General features: G+C 41.9%; 1 long non-coding RNA gene across 1 annotated transcript; it reads left to right on the forward strand.

The window, feature by feature from the left end:
• The first annotated feature begins 2236 nt into the window (after positions 1 to 2236).
• LOC144118679 (uncharacterized) lies at positions 2237 to 9185 on the forward strand. The gene is made up of 3 exons (XR_013312107.1): positions 2237 to 2275; positions 8061 to 8123; positions 9062 to 9185. It is a non-coding gene; the product is annotated as an uncharacterized LOC144118679 (long non-coding RNA).
• The last annotated feature ends 6785 nt before the right edge of the window (positions 9186 to 15970 follow it).

The raw sequence follows: 15970 nt of genomic DNA on the forward strand, positions 1-15970 counted from the left end.
TCAATGCTGAGATATTTGCACATCACAGCTACCGCCTTGTGGTACTCAAATTTCGCGAAAACAGGTGACCTACGCTATTGATACAACAGATAATTTCTCCTCGATGTTTTTATATCAATTTATTTAAGGCACACGTGGACACTTCCTAAGCCGGTTTTTGGGAACGGTTCCTGTAGCCGGCAATCCATTCCAGCAGTGTGTTAAAATGTTTGGACTGGTAAGATAAAAAGTTGCCTAAAAAGAAGATATGGTCACTAGGCGTTGAAAACATCTCAGGAAACGATAAGAATACACGCGCTTCTAGAGGTTTCTTTACTGAACTGGAGGAATCTCTACAGTTCTACAATATGTGTGAAATGCATAACCGCATCGGTTTACACTGCACCACAAGAGTTCTTATAAAAATATCTTTATTAAAAGCAATTAAAACCACATCAACATGAGATTCAGGATAGCAAGAGACAGGCGAAACAAGCTTTAAGGCCTCCTTGTGCGAACAAAACAGTTTCTTTGAACAAAATTGCAAAAACCATAAAATCTGTGACCTGGAAAAGATAGGCAGCATCGTGCACACTGGAAGACCAAGCCTACTATAAAACGTACAACAGCATATACTTCATCGCAGCGTATAAGAATTGAAAGATGAGAGGAATTTCAAAGCATACACTATTGGTCTTTCGCGCTGCTGTATACTTAATACTATGAAGATATGTACATAAACGCTGCTGCAAGAATAATGTAAGCAAGCGACTACCGCTGTAGTTGGTGCAAAGCAACTATCCTGAACTTGCTGCATGGAGATATGACACACAGGACAAGAAACGCGCCTTCATAGTTAAGGGGCTTCACCCTACCTCTGGTGGCAAAAGCTTGAGCCACTTGAAAAGCAACATTCAATCGTTGGCCTGAAACCTTTCCAAACTGAACTGTACTTTCAAAATTGCGATTGTCCCTAATAGGTTAAGTTCTCACATGTGCTGGTCTTCAGCTCAAGTCCTGCGGTTTTGTTCAGCATATTTCTCATGACGTCTCACAATCCTTCGAGGGTTGGTATAGACTGATGAGAGGCCCAATTTTCGCCAATGTCCATATAAGACATCGAGCAAAGAGCAAATTTGTTGGAGTTGGTAAGTGTTCATTTTTCCTCCAGCATGCAGTTTTCAAAGCTTACGTGAAACAAGTCTTCCTCGGCAACCTGGTTGGCCGTTCTGGCGTTCACCTCACATGATTGAAAGGACAAACTAACTCTAGAGCTATATCTGTTCAAGTCTTCTCAAGGTGTGGATTGTGCAAGTATGAAATCAAGGGAAACCGGATGGTGAATATTTCCATATTTGAGGCACGGCTTATTGCCACTTGGGCAGTACTAATGACATTATGTTAACCTTGCACTCCACCCATTGCTTATAAAAATAGGGAGTATTACATGCAACCGCAGAAATCTCCCAGCAGAAAACGGCAGCAAATTTATTAATAATTCACAAGATATGATAAATTAACGCAATGGAAAGCGTCCATGCAAGAACAAAAATGAAAGACGAACTGCAGGCGGACATTAATGTCCCAACAAGAGCTCTGGGGAAAAGGACATCATTGCGTCATATTATACTCATAAATAGCCCAGCAGGTTTCTTACATCAATTGTAATTTCAGATTACACAAAAACATTGGAAATATTAAATCTATGTTTGCTACTGTGTTTCTCAATAAATAAGAGAAAGACAGAGCAAGGAAAAATGCGAATCGTGCGAACATCAAAAATGAATAGAAAGTGCAGACCATATGCGCAGTTTCCTGCGCGTTGGTTTGTTTAATCAGATCTTCAAATTTTCTTATCTTAAGTATTCTTATATTGCTGCGGTCTGTGTGTAGAGCTAGCGTCTATTACGCCCAAATTGTCCGACTATGCTGTTGTTTTTCAGCTTTGTGTGGTAATTAAAATCTGGCGAGCAATAAAATGGCTGTCATTCAAACACTGCTTTCATTACAGACTTTCCAACATTCCGGTCAGTACTGCTCTTCACTTCATCCTTCCTCGGAGTTAACAGCTTTTTTTCTCGTTACTTCAGCTGTCCGTGCGAATGGAACTCCGCTGCTGATTAAATTGCCTGTCATGAATGCGCTGCTTTATCGTCAAAATTTCTGACATTCGAAGCAAAGATATAGGACGCTTCGTCCCAGCTACAAGTATATATACCCGATCTGGATGCATTTAATGCTGTATCACCATCAGGAGGCAGAAAATCTTAGACTTTGTATTCTGAGGCATTTAACGGTAAGTACGCGAAAGCCATGAGTTCCCCGTAATATGCGAATTCATTGTCGACACTGCACAACAATTGGACTGAATGCCTATTTTCGTGGCTCTTCAAAGTGTACCGCATACCAATCCCAGTTTTGAATGTCGGGTCGCTGCGATGCTGCAAGATAACATTAATACTAATACGAGCGATTACAATTGCCGAGTTTGTTCTCACATAGCGACTGATCTCGGAAAAGCTCATTTTTACTTTCTACAGTGCTTTAGATTTGGTAGGGTAGACAACAAACCAAGAAATCTCTTCATGCATTCGAACAGGAAACTAACAAATAGACACAGCGTTTTCGTCTCCGTAGTAAAATAGTAATACTAGCAGTTGATCTGAGAAACTTAAGGGGATACCAAAATTGCCTCAAAGGCTATAATGTTTGGTCGATGCACAATGTACATGATCCGATCATTGCCTCAGCGGCACTTGCAAGAAAACCTGTATGTAGACCGGTTTATATGAACAAAAATAAATGTAGAGTAGTAAAAGCTCAGAGAAAAATGACGAAAAACCAAATAGGAAATAGAATAAAACTGATGAGAATCCCAGCTCCAGAGCCTTCTACGACAACCTCTCTCAGACTTCGCAGTGACACGTAATCATATAGCGAGCCATTAAATTACGTTCAAATAGAAAGCTTAAGGCATATGTTTTCTGGTAAAAGCGATCTATATTGGTCCTGTACTCTTATTTATATGCATGCTTCGCCAGGCTACCTTTCTTTTATGCTTCTGCGTAGACTACCCTAACCGATTTCACCACTATCTGTGTCGCGACGCTGTATTCCTTGGGACGAACAATAAGGGTTTTTGGGTATTTGGGTCTAGGCTCAAAAGATATTCTGTGGACAGATATTTTTCTCAAGTAAGGAAAAGCAATAATTATTCTGGGCCAGACGCCTTCCTTAAAGTCAGTCACAATTTATAATCGTGTCCTCGTAGGCCAATTGAAACTTTAAAGCATGTAACAGAAGTAGACCTATAACAAATGTTTTACTCTTTCCTTGAAACAAATAATAGCATTTCGATTCAGCAACCTTCATTGGCACCCTGTAGATGTTATGCTATGAATTTTTTGTTCCCTGACATGAGAATGAAGCTTATTTTATGGAAGTTTTAGGAGGTTTAAGACGCCGCCATAGCCGTTGCGTTCACACAAATGTTGGCTATTGTTATTTTCTGTGAATTTATGTATTTAAAAACTAAATAGAATCTTAGGCATGTGAAATGTCAAAAAAGATTTGCTGCCGGACGGACGGCCAAGAGCTCAGTGCAATGTCCGGAATCGCGTCGGATGCACAGGACCTTGACAAGATGACATATATTGTGCACATCTTTGGGAGGTCTGAGTAAAGTAGTGATTATCTCAAGAAACATTCATTAAGGCGTAAAAGAAGTGCACGAAATCTTCTCATTAATAAAGAGGCCACTTAGTATGGGGAAAGCAAAATTTTTGAGCACAGCCTTCTAATTTAGAACTTAGAATGTTTCGCCAGACCGAGTTACGATAATATTCTTACTGTACCTGAAATAAAAAGCTTCCAAGGTGGGGCTAACAGGAACAGAAAGAGGTCTAGCAAAAAAATCCTGAAATATAAGCTTTCAGTGTCCAATCTGGAGCTAGAAACAAAAGACAGTGTTCGGAGATCAAGCAAGCTATTCTTAAAAAGCCGGAACTTAGTTGTCTCTGAAAAATTATCGAAGGACGAAGCAACAAGCATGAGCAGAGGCTGAACCCTGTCAGCAACAGGAAAGGAAATTCGACAATAGAGAGACTCATCGCATTAAAATTACGCTACATCAAGAGTGCCAGGCTTGATTATTATTGACCAGTACGTGCAGCAACACACCAGGGTTGATAATACCTCGATTCACTTTTGCCACCTATAAGCATGGTTTGATACAAAGCAACCAATTCCTGCTTTGGTTTACATGCTCTCGTGTTTTGTACAAAAAAGGCCCAATTAACCGTAAATCTCGTCGATGGTTGTTAAGACATTCACTTTACTAATATTCAACTTTCGTTTCATTGCGCGCACTAATTTTGGAATTTATGCTTTGCTATCACTGCGGCCTGATATGTTTTGGGTTGAAGAATTGGCCAGCTGACGCTTGTTAACAGTAACAAGAACAAGGGAATATCCGTGTCGGCAGGTAGTTAGTGGAATACTCGAATTACAACAACTGCAGCTCGACAAAGGCGTTGAGATATAGAGGCATCGGAAGTCCGGCATTCGAAAAAATGATTGTGAACATAAGCAGTGAATACCCCTACCCCTCATGGCTCTGCATGAGCTTCAAAGAGAAACAGACGAACTGACCCCTTATCCTGTGACACAATCGACACAGACAAATTTCCATCATAAGAGCTTCGTTTTTCTTTCATAGTTGTTCGGTAACATGCCCGTAGGTAGACGATAAATCGAAGTCGAGTGAGAAACGAACCTTGAGTGGCCTATGAGATAATAGCGAATGAAAGATCTAAGGAGCGATGAAGAGCGTGTGTTCTCAGAGCATGCCGCTAGAAAATAGACTCGTTCAGTCCCGCTCTAAACTACAAGCAAGACGTCTGAGTTTCTCTTGGTCTTGGATCCAGGTTTGCTTTGTAGCGAAGATGATTCCTGATTCACAGCACCTATGAGCGCGGAATTCACTTGGAGTGTAAGGCTGCGGAAATACATTGATTCGAATCTTGTCCAGCCAATATTTTAAGGCCAGAAGAGAAAGTTAACTGCCAAAAAAAAACGTTTCTCGAGTACAAGCCGGGCGAATTTGCAAGTGAGAACGACAGCGGAAAAAACACGCAAAAGAAAAATCGCTGACCTCATTATCACTGCCCTCTTCATAGAGTTCACAATCTTCTGCGCCATTAAGCGCACTCTAAATGCTAAAGTTGCGCAGCAAGCGCGCAACCAAGTTTTGAGGGATGTCATCTCAGGCTGCAGCAATCAAACTGTTAGCGACACGCGCTTCATAGGGCATGTTGGAGTTAGCTCGAGTGTTCCACTGGTCCGCTGGAATGCCCGGCTCTCTTGCCAGCGCTCTCCTTTAGGCCTGTTGGACTTCTCTGGTCAGTGGAAGTGACACTGACCTCCGCGATTTTATGAACACAGCCAGTTCTCAATTCAGTTGTGGATGGCGACTTTTCTTCCGGCCCCTGAAGGCCATCCTCGTTGCTAGTCGGTGAGCATAATTTCTCTGCCCCTCCATCGGTGAAAATTCTATTCATACATTTACACGTTCCGACGGGCTAACAGATTTCGAGACTGTTGTTACCCTTCGCGACTTTTCAATTGAAGGCGGCAGTGTAAAGACACCGTCTCCTTGTTGCCATGTTGTCAGCGGAAAACCACGTGTGAACAGCTTCCACTACAACGGAAATCTGTTCACGCCACCACACGAAGCTAAAACGAGGTCAAAAAAGCAGCCAACGGTCGTGTGTGCTCTTTTTGTTATCAGTTCCTGATAGTAACGGATATATTGCTTTTCTCTTTTGGCGTTTCATGCAGCCTCTACCCGTGTGCTACTTTTTTGTTTTTATGCGTTGTATTCATATTTTAAAAACACAACGTCTAAATCTTGGAATATAATCCTACATAATTGTTTCATAACTCGTGTTTTTTAAGAACTAATGTCTAGATTCGAATAAATGTGGTAAATAAATCTTTCCAAACAACAACCATTCTCATCGCTAATTAGATAAGAATACGCAAACTAATCAACTCTTGCGCACATACGCTGGGTCTGGAATTTGAATATATCGCGTCATGCGGCTTTATTGCTATAGCGAACGAAAAATGCCACCGATAATACTCTGGCAGATGAGAACAGCGCGAGGAATTTCGCTGAAGTGACTGGCATAGCCTTGTTCTCTTTTCGAATCGCGATATTGACAGATCGCCAAAGGCACAAGGTGTTTTCGTCCACGAAAAATGTGTCCATCACTACAGAGAACCTGCCACGACATGACGAATTCCATTTCACATGGCGTCCGACACGTCGTTTATGGCCTTTCATATCACTGCAGTTAACATACCTGTCACCTATGTCTCCTGTAAAGTATTTCAGTGATGTGATGTTTTCGAAGTTTCCGAAAAACAGGATTTGTTCGATATTTCTGTCTTCCATCTTTACAGACATCTATGAAAAGGCCAAACAGCTTGTGTTGTACTTTTTCTTTGCTAGTTTTATTGCTCCATACACGATCAAAAATTGCTCCGCTGTGTTTTTCGAGCAAGATATAAGCAATACACCACTGGCATTTGTTTCATAACGGGTACAATTTACACAGCTGCTGTGACTTCCTACCTGCAGACTAAGGAGTGGTGAGTAAAACTATGCCACCGTCCACTGCACATACACTGCACATTCTGTAGTTTCTGAATTCGGAGGTTTATTTCTTACATTTCTCATATTTGAGATGAATGTTGGGGCTGCGTTAAGAATGTCGCGTAATTCGGTTTGACAGAGCAACCCTGACGTGTAAAGGTCGTTGCTACTTTCCAAGCTGGATTTGGTAAATCTGGCTAACGGAAAATGCGACCTCTAAGCAAACAAGGTTACAGCGACATGCCGACAGAGCAGTGCACTGTGTGCTGACACCCAAATCGTGCTCAGGAAAATCTCACCGCCGGGAAGTTCTTAACATCTGTATTTTGGTAATCGTAGTATTTGATACGCTTCAAGCTGGACTGAAAATTAAAAAAGAAACTCCCGCCTACGCCTGGGATTCATAGCTGCCCGCAGGAAAGACCTGACCGCGAGGATAATAAATATTTTTCACATTAATTCCAAACGCGATGTCAATTTTTTTTTTTGTAGAAAGTAAAATCTCAATTTTTACCGATGCGGCTCCTATAGTCCTCCGTCCGCGATTAAAAGAGCAAAACTATCCGTATGTAAGCCCATTACCAACACCTGTTCCCAAATATGCCCTCAGATGCAGCAGCGCCTATTGCGCTCGATTTACGACGGTCGGCTGGGCCCAGCGGCTCAGCGCCTTACCATTGAGCCACGGCTGCAGGTTCCATCAAAAAGGCAGTGCCACACCCTGCCGAAAAACATTTTTTCGAAAACTATAACTTCCTGCATGGTGACAGCGGTCACTGATTTCGCTCATGGATTGCTTAATATGCTGTTTTTCAGGCACAGTGCTAAGCAGTGTCCTTGCACTCATTAAGATAACATATCTTCCAATAAAACTCACCACTATTAAATGCAATTCGCATGTTTTTTTGTGGATTTGATTGAAAACCGTACATGCTACTGCGTCTAGTATAGTATTCTTGAATAGTAACCTTTTCTGTTCCTGTTACCTCAGCCTCTATCCTGGTGCGCATCCTTTTCATTCAGACTTCATGCAGCCTGTGAGTAGCGCAGATGCTGAAAAATGTGATGTGCGGAGTACGATTTATTATATGTTCGTTCATTTGATTTATATCCCTGCCATTATATGTGTTATGGGAATGGCTTGCAAGTGACATTCCCATTACTTAACAAAAGCGAACAAATCGCAGGGGCACATGTTGAAACTTTCGAAACTTTGGCTTTCATGTCACTACATCAGAAAGCTCAGAGTAGATGTAAACCCAGAACCAATGTCAAATGGACCCTGAAGCAACTATCCCTAAAGAAGAGGCTTCATAAAATGCTACAAAACACGCACTATTTCGCCATCATCATCGCGAACGAGTGTACAAGAGTAGATTATTTCTTCTGCACTTTAAGCTAGAGACAAATTATAATTTTGCAGGTCAAGCCAACATGTCCAACACCTTCGCAGTGCGTCTGCTGTCTTTGGTGGCTGCCATGCTGGGTATGTTTACGAAATTAAAATTTTAAATGTGCAGTACGTTTTACTATCATTTTCGCCAAAATAGGGGGAACAAGATATGGTAACCGCGGCAAATAGAACACTGAAACATTCTCAAATTATCAGTCCCCGCTGCAGCCGTAGTTACATTTGCTTCCTTTGGCGGAAACGCCGCACCATATAAGCAGTGGTCAATGTTGGAGGAGTTTCCTCCCCTTTCCCACCCGTCTCTCTTCCTTCTGTCAGCAAACAATCTTAAATGCCACAGTCATGGAAGAAAAAGACTTTAACTGCTCTGGTAAACTTAATCATATTCCCCAAGCCTATCACTGTGAAAAAACTTCACACGTGAAATCATTAACTAAATTTCTTTTCCAGAAAGCGCACTGCTGCTTATATATCCCTTTTATATATCGGCGAAGCAATGAACTACGCTTGCATTCAACTAACCAACAAGCTTGAGTGCAGATCTCTCTAGCAACCAAACTGATAAGGAACATTTTCAGCACGAAAATCCTTTCAATAAAGTCGATTATCAACCAATCAGCATATCCGGATTACAAGACTTTCTAGTAAACTGTTGAAAGTTGAAATTGTTGAGAATGGCCTTAATTAGTCTGTTCAAAGGACTAATCAGGGTCCTGTCATTAGTTTCAACTTTCGACAGTATATGTGATGGGCTTCTAGGATATACTGATAGGTTCAAAATCAAGTTTATTGGAAGCAACTGCGTTATGAAAATGTTGCTATATAACATTGTTCCCCACTAAGTAAAACTTTCATCGCGGATATTTGTAAATACACGCGGTTCCTCTTATATAAACAGTGTCATGAAAATTATGACGCAAGTGCGCCGCTATGAACGGCTAGATTAGAGCAGTAATGTTTAAAACACTTCAATTCAAACTTCCTAACACAATTCTCTGATATTTTGTTTTCAGCGCTGCTGTCTATGGCACCCAATGGAGCTGAGGCGATTCCTCTATACATTATGGATGAGATGAACAAGGGGAGGGCAGAAGACATGGCTAGCAAGGAATGAAGTTCATCTGTTGCTGAATAAACACGGGCAGTGAACAACATGCGCATTTGCTCATTTCGTAACATACAAACAAAAGAACAAAGTCTTAAATGTCAAACATTGCCTTTTTTGTCAATAACTTTTTTCAAATGCCACTACTAACCTGAATATTTCGCAATCTGCAACAATTGCTTTGCGATTTTAAAAAAAAAATTGTATGTAAAGTGCCAATGGTGGCGGCCAAATTCAAACAGAATGGTATCATGATGGAAACGACGCTCGCACACCCGCGTAGATCAGATGGCAGCAGATACTAACCGCAATCCATATAAAGTGGATGGACACCGTCGTTATAGGCGGCGTTTATCGTATGGAAAGTAGTGCAGTGTTCTCAAATCAGGTTTCCTTGTCTTATTCATTACGATAGATGTATCGCTGGTAACATAAAGTGAAAACGAAGATGACAACACCCGCTGTTCGACACACTGAAAGATATTCGGCTTCGCTCTTTGTGACGCTGCTCTGTCAGACATCACAGGCTCGTTGTACTGATATAACATCAGGAGAAATTTTCATCACGATCAGTTCTCGGGTAAGTTTATTCAGCGGGAAAAGAAGGTGCGCTTGTCCCGTCCTCTTTCATGCGATTGTCCCTTTTGTGCAGCTCATCTTTCCACTATGATGAGAAATCTGCTGTTCCCGCAACGGTATGAAAATATTACGTGTAAGGGAACGACTCTGTAATCACTGCAAACCTAGATATCGTCTCTTCAAATAAGTAATACTGTTAGTCTCTTAAAATTGAGATACAAAATTTATACTTTTCTGGCTAACTTGAACCACAGATGTTAATTTTGAATATAGCATAGATTCTAATCGGCCGCGATTTCTCTTTGGCGCCTCTGAGGCTTCCAAATGAGTGAGCTATTAAAAGTTTTTTCCGTCCTGATTAGCTACAAAAGCCCCAATAGGTTCATAATTATTTCTTAAGAACGCGACACCCTGCCCGCTTTGAGGTAGAAACTCTCTAGGTTTCTAAATGTTCAAGATTATTAATTGACTGAAGTGTTCATTTAATGTTGATGCTCCCAAGTACCCCTGATCTAGCTCGGCATCTTCAATTCCTGCTAAATGCCTTGTCTTAACGTACACCACTCGCCAAATGCGCGTCAGAAAAATGTGTATTTTAAATGTCTGTTCCTCAAAATAAACTGTTATTTATCTTATATTTCACCCTAGAAGAACTGGTTCCAATTCAGCTATTTTAATTGTACCAGATATATCCTCCCCCATCTCGTACACTCCATGAAACACAGCCGAGGCCAAGAGACCACTCCTTTATTCACTTTACGATGTCAAATAACTGCACACCATGTTCAAATCCTACAATAAAATGAATTGGAGAGTACAGATTCGGTAACAGTACTGCAATTAACTAATCACGTGAAATTACCTCAGTACATAGATGCACGATTTCATTGACCCTACAGTCAATGAATAATGAGTTTTAATAAGAAGTAATTGAAATTAGTGAGCATAATTCTCCTCTTCTATATCAATTCGAGTAGAAAACCGCGTCTTTAGTCACATTATCTTTCCAGAAGCTCTTCAGAAAGAAAAAAGCTGTTCCGCAAACGGTAGCAAGTCAACAACCCGTTCCTAATCCTTGAGTTCTACATAGGCCTTTCGAAGTTATGCACGTCTGTTTCAACGCGCCGGATCGTGATTCCATAATACGACACTCTTTCGATCCTTCTTTCTTCGATCCTTCTTTCGATCCTTCTTTCAAATCTTAGTCAGGTATGAAGGCTCCTTATGGGAAAGCTTTATCACTTGCTGATATAAGCAGTAATGTCATCCCTGATTACGAATATCCTTGTTTTTTTTTACGGTGTTTACTGTCCAAAATCGACTCAGGCTATGAGGGACGCCGTAGCCGAAGGTTCCGGATAATTTCTACCACATAGGTTTCTTTAAGTTCGCCTTGCCAGCGTACAGTACACGGGCCTCTACAATTTTGCATCCATCAAAATGCAACCACCATGACCGGTATCGAAATAACGTCTTGAGGGTCACCAGCCGAACACGATAACCAAAAACCATCAAGGAGGCTTCCGTTGACGAATGGTCTTATCAAATCGTTGCAGTGTTTATAGACGCCGCTGCTGTTGTAATACACAAAATGCGCACTCACACATTGATTCCGATGCATCTTACAGTAATATATTAAACTGAACTGGCGAAATATATTCCAAGATTGAAGATTTCCTTCGGTTGTGGTAGCGATGAAAATAGTTTAATTTTTTTTTTTAAATCACGGACCTAAAGTCAGCAGTGACTCGGCCATCGTTTGTACACAATTCCTGCCGGACAGCGTCCTGCCGCTAGTGGGCAATGTGAGTAACACGGATACGCTTTTCAAATAATGTAACGCTCGTTCTGTCCTTATTTGCAGCGCTAATGGATTATTAGCATTATTTGCAAATCATTAGTTCACATATCTTATTTTCAACCTTCGTAACCTTCACCAACTGGACCTTGATTTTCTTCGTTCCGGACGACAAGATTTTCGCCTACACCCTACAAGCGAAGCCCTTTCTTTTTCTTTTAATATCTGCTGATCATCCTCTCTATACCCTACATCGGGACTAGATCGGGAATTTCTTAAATTTTTCATGAACCTGTGGCAAATTGGCCCATGACTGCTCCGTATGAAACAAGTCCCTTATACGTTCACCCCCGCATCACATCATTGATTTAGTGATTCCTCACTAACAGCGCTCTGTTCTTAGCAGCCGATGGTTATATTTCGTGTGCATGTGTTTTAACATGCGGTGGACCACAAAATACCATAAGGGGCACTTTTTTATTGCTAATATACACAATGATCGCAATAATGGTGATCGCATTTCCTGATCTATTGAGGTTTTCACCGACGATTGCGTTCATTATCCATAAATAAAAAGCCAGTATGCAAAACTGTTTTTGCAATGTGATTTGATGCATCTGAAATTAGCATAACAATTCGCTTGTTACTAGGCACTAACAAGTAAACAGGTATGACAATCTCGACCCGTAGAGCAGTTTTCTCTTTTGCAGTGTTCTCTCGTTTGGCTTCGCGCATTGGATTTTACGGCAAGCAAGCACGCCCGAAACGCACGTCATCGAGCCGAAAACACGCCGTGCGGTTAAGGAATACGCTCTTCTCTGGTATCAGCTGTACTCCAAGCGTCACGCTGGGCATCGCCGACGGTTAGATGCCCGGGATTAGACATAGCCTGCAAAGCAGCTTCCCCTTGCTGCTTACAGCACTTCGATGCCTTGCAACCACTCGTGGCGGAGCTTTCTCAAACTGCACCACCCATAGTTGGAACACTTTTTCAAAAGCCCACACAGCGCCAAGTACCAAAGCAGACGACGGTCCTCTCACAATTTAAAGCGGCGGCGCGCGAGGGACGTGGTTGCTGCTGATGCCTCACGCTCCCTCAACTGCTTTTGCTGCGGCTCTATGTCGGCCATTGCAATCCATGCACGCGCGCTCACCCTCACCATCCGCATGCCTAGCAATGCCATCCAGTGCGCAGCGCGCGTAGAAGCGGCCCTCCCCGAAGTAGTTGGGCTCGTCAGGCATGAGATGGCGCTGCTGCGCGTAATTCCAAGCGCGACTATACGCTTCTTTTAAGGCACGGTAGCCATTACAGCTTTGGCTGCTCTCGTGAAACTGTGGCTGGAAGAGAAAATCGGTATTTCTTATATAAATTGCTGGATTGGGCAGCAGAGACTGATATCACGAAGTGAAGGAAAAATTGACCAAGTCTTCGTGGACGCACGTTCATGCGATAAACAAAACAAACACGTTATTTCAGCAATTATGAGGAAGAGTATATATGATGTAAAAAAATATTTTTCGGAGTTTCAAGATGACAGTGAGAGAGCTGTAGTTAAAATAACACTATTGTAAGCGTGCATGCACTCAATTCCAGCCTTCTTCCTATGCCTTGTGTCTAGCTACACATACATCCACACTTCACAGCAGCGTACTCATAGTAATTGGCGTACATTATTATATACACAATTCTCGCAATCTTGAGGCAGGTAAATGATGTTCGCGTTGAAATGATATTGGGCAGCTCAAGAGGGACTCTTTTAACCAAAACTTATTGTAATGCGCTGATAAATCCCAACAGCAGTGACCGAATTTATGATAAAAATAAAAACCTTATAAAAATCATCTCAGGGCTGTTTATGCATGCTGCAGAATGCAGATATTAAGCGTCGAGAATCATTTTAGTTCCAGCAATGTCTTTTTAGTTGCTGGGTAATTAATGGAAAGAAAGGTGGACTGTTCAGTCCTGGGCCACCTATAAAGTAGAAAGGAATGACTTAGACAAGTTAATCACGCTAAGTGAACTTTTGTGGTTGCCATGCTCCACGAGCCTACAAAGTGCAGAAATAGGTCCTAAAAACTGATTGAGTCATCTTCACTAATTATCAGTTTTTTTTCTACGCTAAATATCTTTAAGTTGTGGAAACCATCATGAACTTTTTTTACGTGCAAATGTTTTGCGTTTGGGTCTTGTATGACATAGTGTCCTTTTTTTGTGTCTGCATCAAAAAATATAATACTGTTGTGAAAGGGAAGTGCTTTTTGATGCTTCCGGAGGCATAGTAAATGTAGCCATTATCCTACATAATGCCTTGTCTTGGGAAATAAAGCAATCATTGATTTCCGACCATTTATTCACATCAACTCAACTACAAATAAAACATTACAGCTATCATAGAAAGGTTACCGTTAACTATAAATTAGGTCTGGTTCAAACTACAAACCCAAGACGATCGCCTTCAAAAAGTTGAGAGCTGGCGGTCGAGGTGGGATTAGTAATCAACTGGTCACGATTGCAAATGGCAATTAATTCCAGTTTTTGAAAAACTAGTTTAAGAAACTATCGACATACTCCGTCAACCAGCGCTCTCAACGATGAAGTTGACGGCGCCCGCATGGGGCGTGGAAACAACCACAGCGCGCCGAGCGTAAGAAATGGATAACGGAGCAGATGCATGGAGGACGGACAGCTTTTTTTGTGCTCTTGCCGGCCACGTCCTGCCAGACTTCGAGGCGACCGATTAACCGCCCCGGCGGGTCACTAAACCTGAACTGGTGCCATTACGGGTGGCAAGGACCTTGGTGCCCGCCTTTCCATTCCCGGAGTCCTGAAACTAAGGCGTTAGCACGCGTATTCAGCGCCGGCCCTAAGTTCCAAGCAGCTGAGGACCAATTGGCCAAGACGGTGGTCATACCGTTGACGCACCGGAAGGTGCTTAGAATCTCTTGCTGCGGACCAGCCGCCACTGGAAACTGAACCTGGACATGTTTAACGCTGGAACGTTATCCAGTAAGGATAGCCTAAATGTTCTCTTCGAGGAACTAGAGAGTATTAAATTGGCTGCCATAGGGCTTAGTACGGTCAATTAGGACAGATGAAACGTATGCAGTACTAAGGGGCTGGCATATACTGTGCTATCATTGATTAGAAGACAAACAAGAACTATTTGTGGGATTCCTCATCAAACAGGATATGGCTTGGAACATAGAGGAGTTCTATTGTATTAACGAAAATTTGGAAGCTATCGTAATTATGCTAATAAGAGATACAAGCTCCTAATGGTGCATGCCTACGCACCGAAAGCCAGACATGATGACCTGATCAATAAAAGCAAATCGACAATAAACAAAGTAAAATCACAGAACACTGTATTTTGGTGGTCTAAGTCAGCACAGTCGGACTGAACAGATGTTAAGCTGACTTTGAACAGATGGTCTTTTTATGTCTCCTGTCATTCTTCCACTTCATAATTGGGCAGCGGCAGGGTAAAATGACGCAATACTGGGAGAAACTCTTCCTGTCTGATTTTTAATTGGAAGAGAAAAATAATAACTGCACGTAGAAAACCACTCTTAGAGTTCTGCAGTGGAGTTCATCCTATTCGCAGGAATAATATAGCTTCGTTGCGATTTTAGGCCTTATCTATATTTCAGGCACATATTTATGTCCCTTAGAGAGTCAGTTGGTCCAGTCTATAACTGTAATGAAATAAACTCTTCACAGCATCAATAAATCCGCGCTCTTCCCAAGCGCATTAGTTTTCATAGCTGCCAACACTGGTATGTTCAATATTACAGCGCACATCTTGAATAATTCAAAAGAGCCGAAACATCAAAAGGAGCAAGAATGCATTCTATCGCCTAGCCCAAGTAAATCTCCCTTCAACTTATCATGCATTCTTTGTGGATACAGCGCTAGAGATTTTCGCATGTTAGGTGTTTTTCTTACGCCACTTTAATCTATGAGTGGCTTTGCGATTTCTATATCCGAACAGTGTATTTTTCAATCTACTTTTAGCCGCCACTTAATGCTGCTATTATCGAATGCTAATGCTTCGGCAGAGACGTACGACTGTCACCTGTGAGTTACAAGAATGTTAATATGCGTCAATGGCATTACGTGATTAGGGCGAGTCACGACCTCTGCCATTTGTTTATGAACATGCTTGAGGGGCTTGCTGTTGACTTTGCGAAACTGAAAAGAAAGTGAACGCGCCCCGCAGCTGAGCACACAGATGATGTCGATGTCGAGTGGTTACGATGTGCTGGTAGGGATTGCTGGTGGCAGTGAACGCCATCTTTCGGAGAAAAAACCCGGATTTTTTATGTTTCGCTTCGGATACGGGGTATCAAGAATGTTTCAAGTAGCTTGGGTTTGTACGTAAAATACTTTAAAATTCCTCCTAGATGAGAGTGTTTGCGCAAAATATCGCAGATTCATTG

The sequence above is a fragment of the Amblyomma americanum genome, chromosome 2, assembly GCF_052857255.1.
Source record: "Amblyomma americanum isolate KBUSLIRL-KWMA chromosome 2, ASM5285725v1, whole genome shotgun sequence".
Taxonomy (NCBI): domain Eukaryota; kingdom Metazoa; phylum Arthropoda; class Arachnida; order Ixodida; family Ixodidae; genus Amblyomma; species Amblyomma americanum.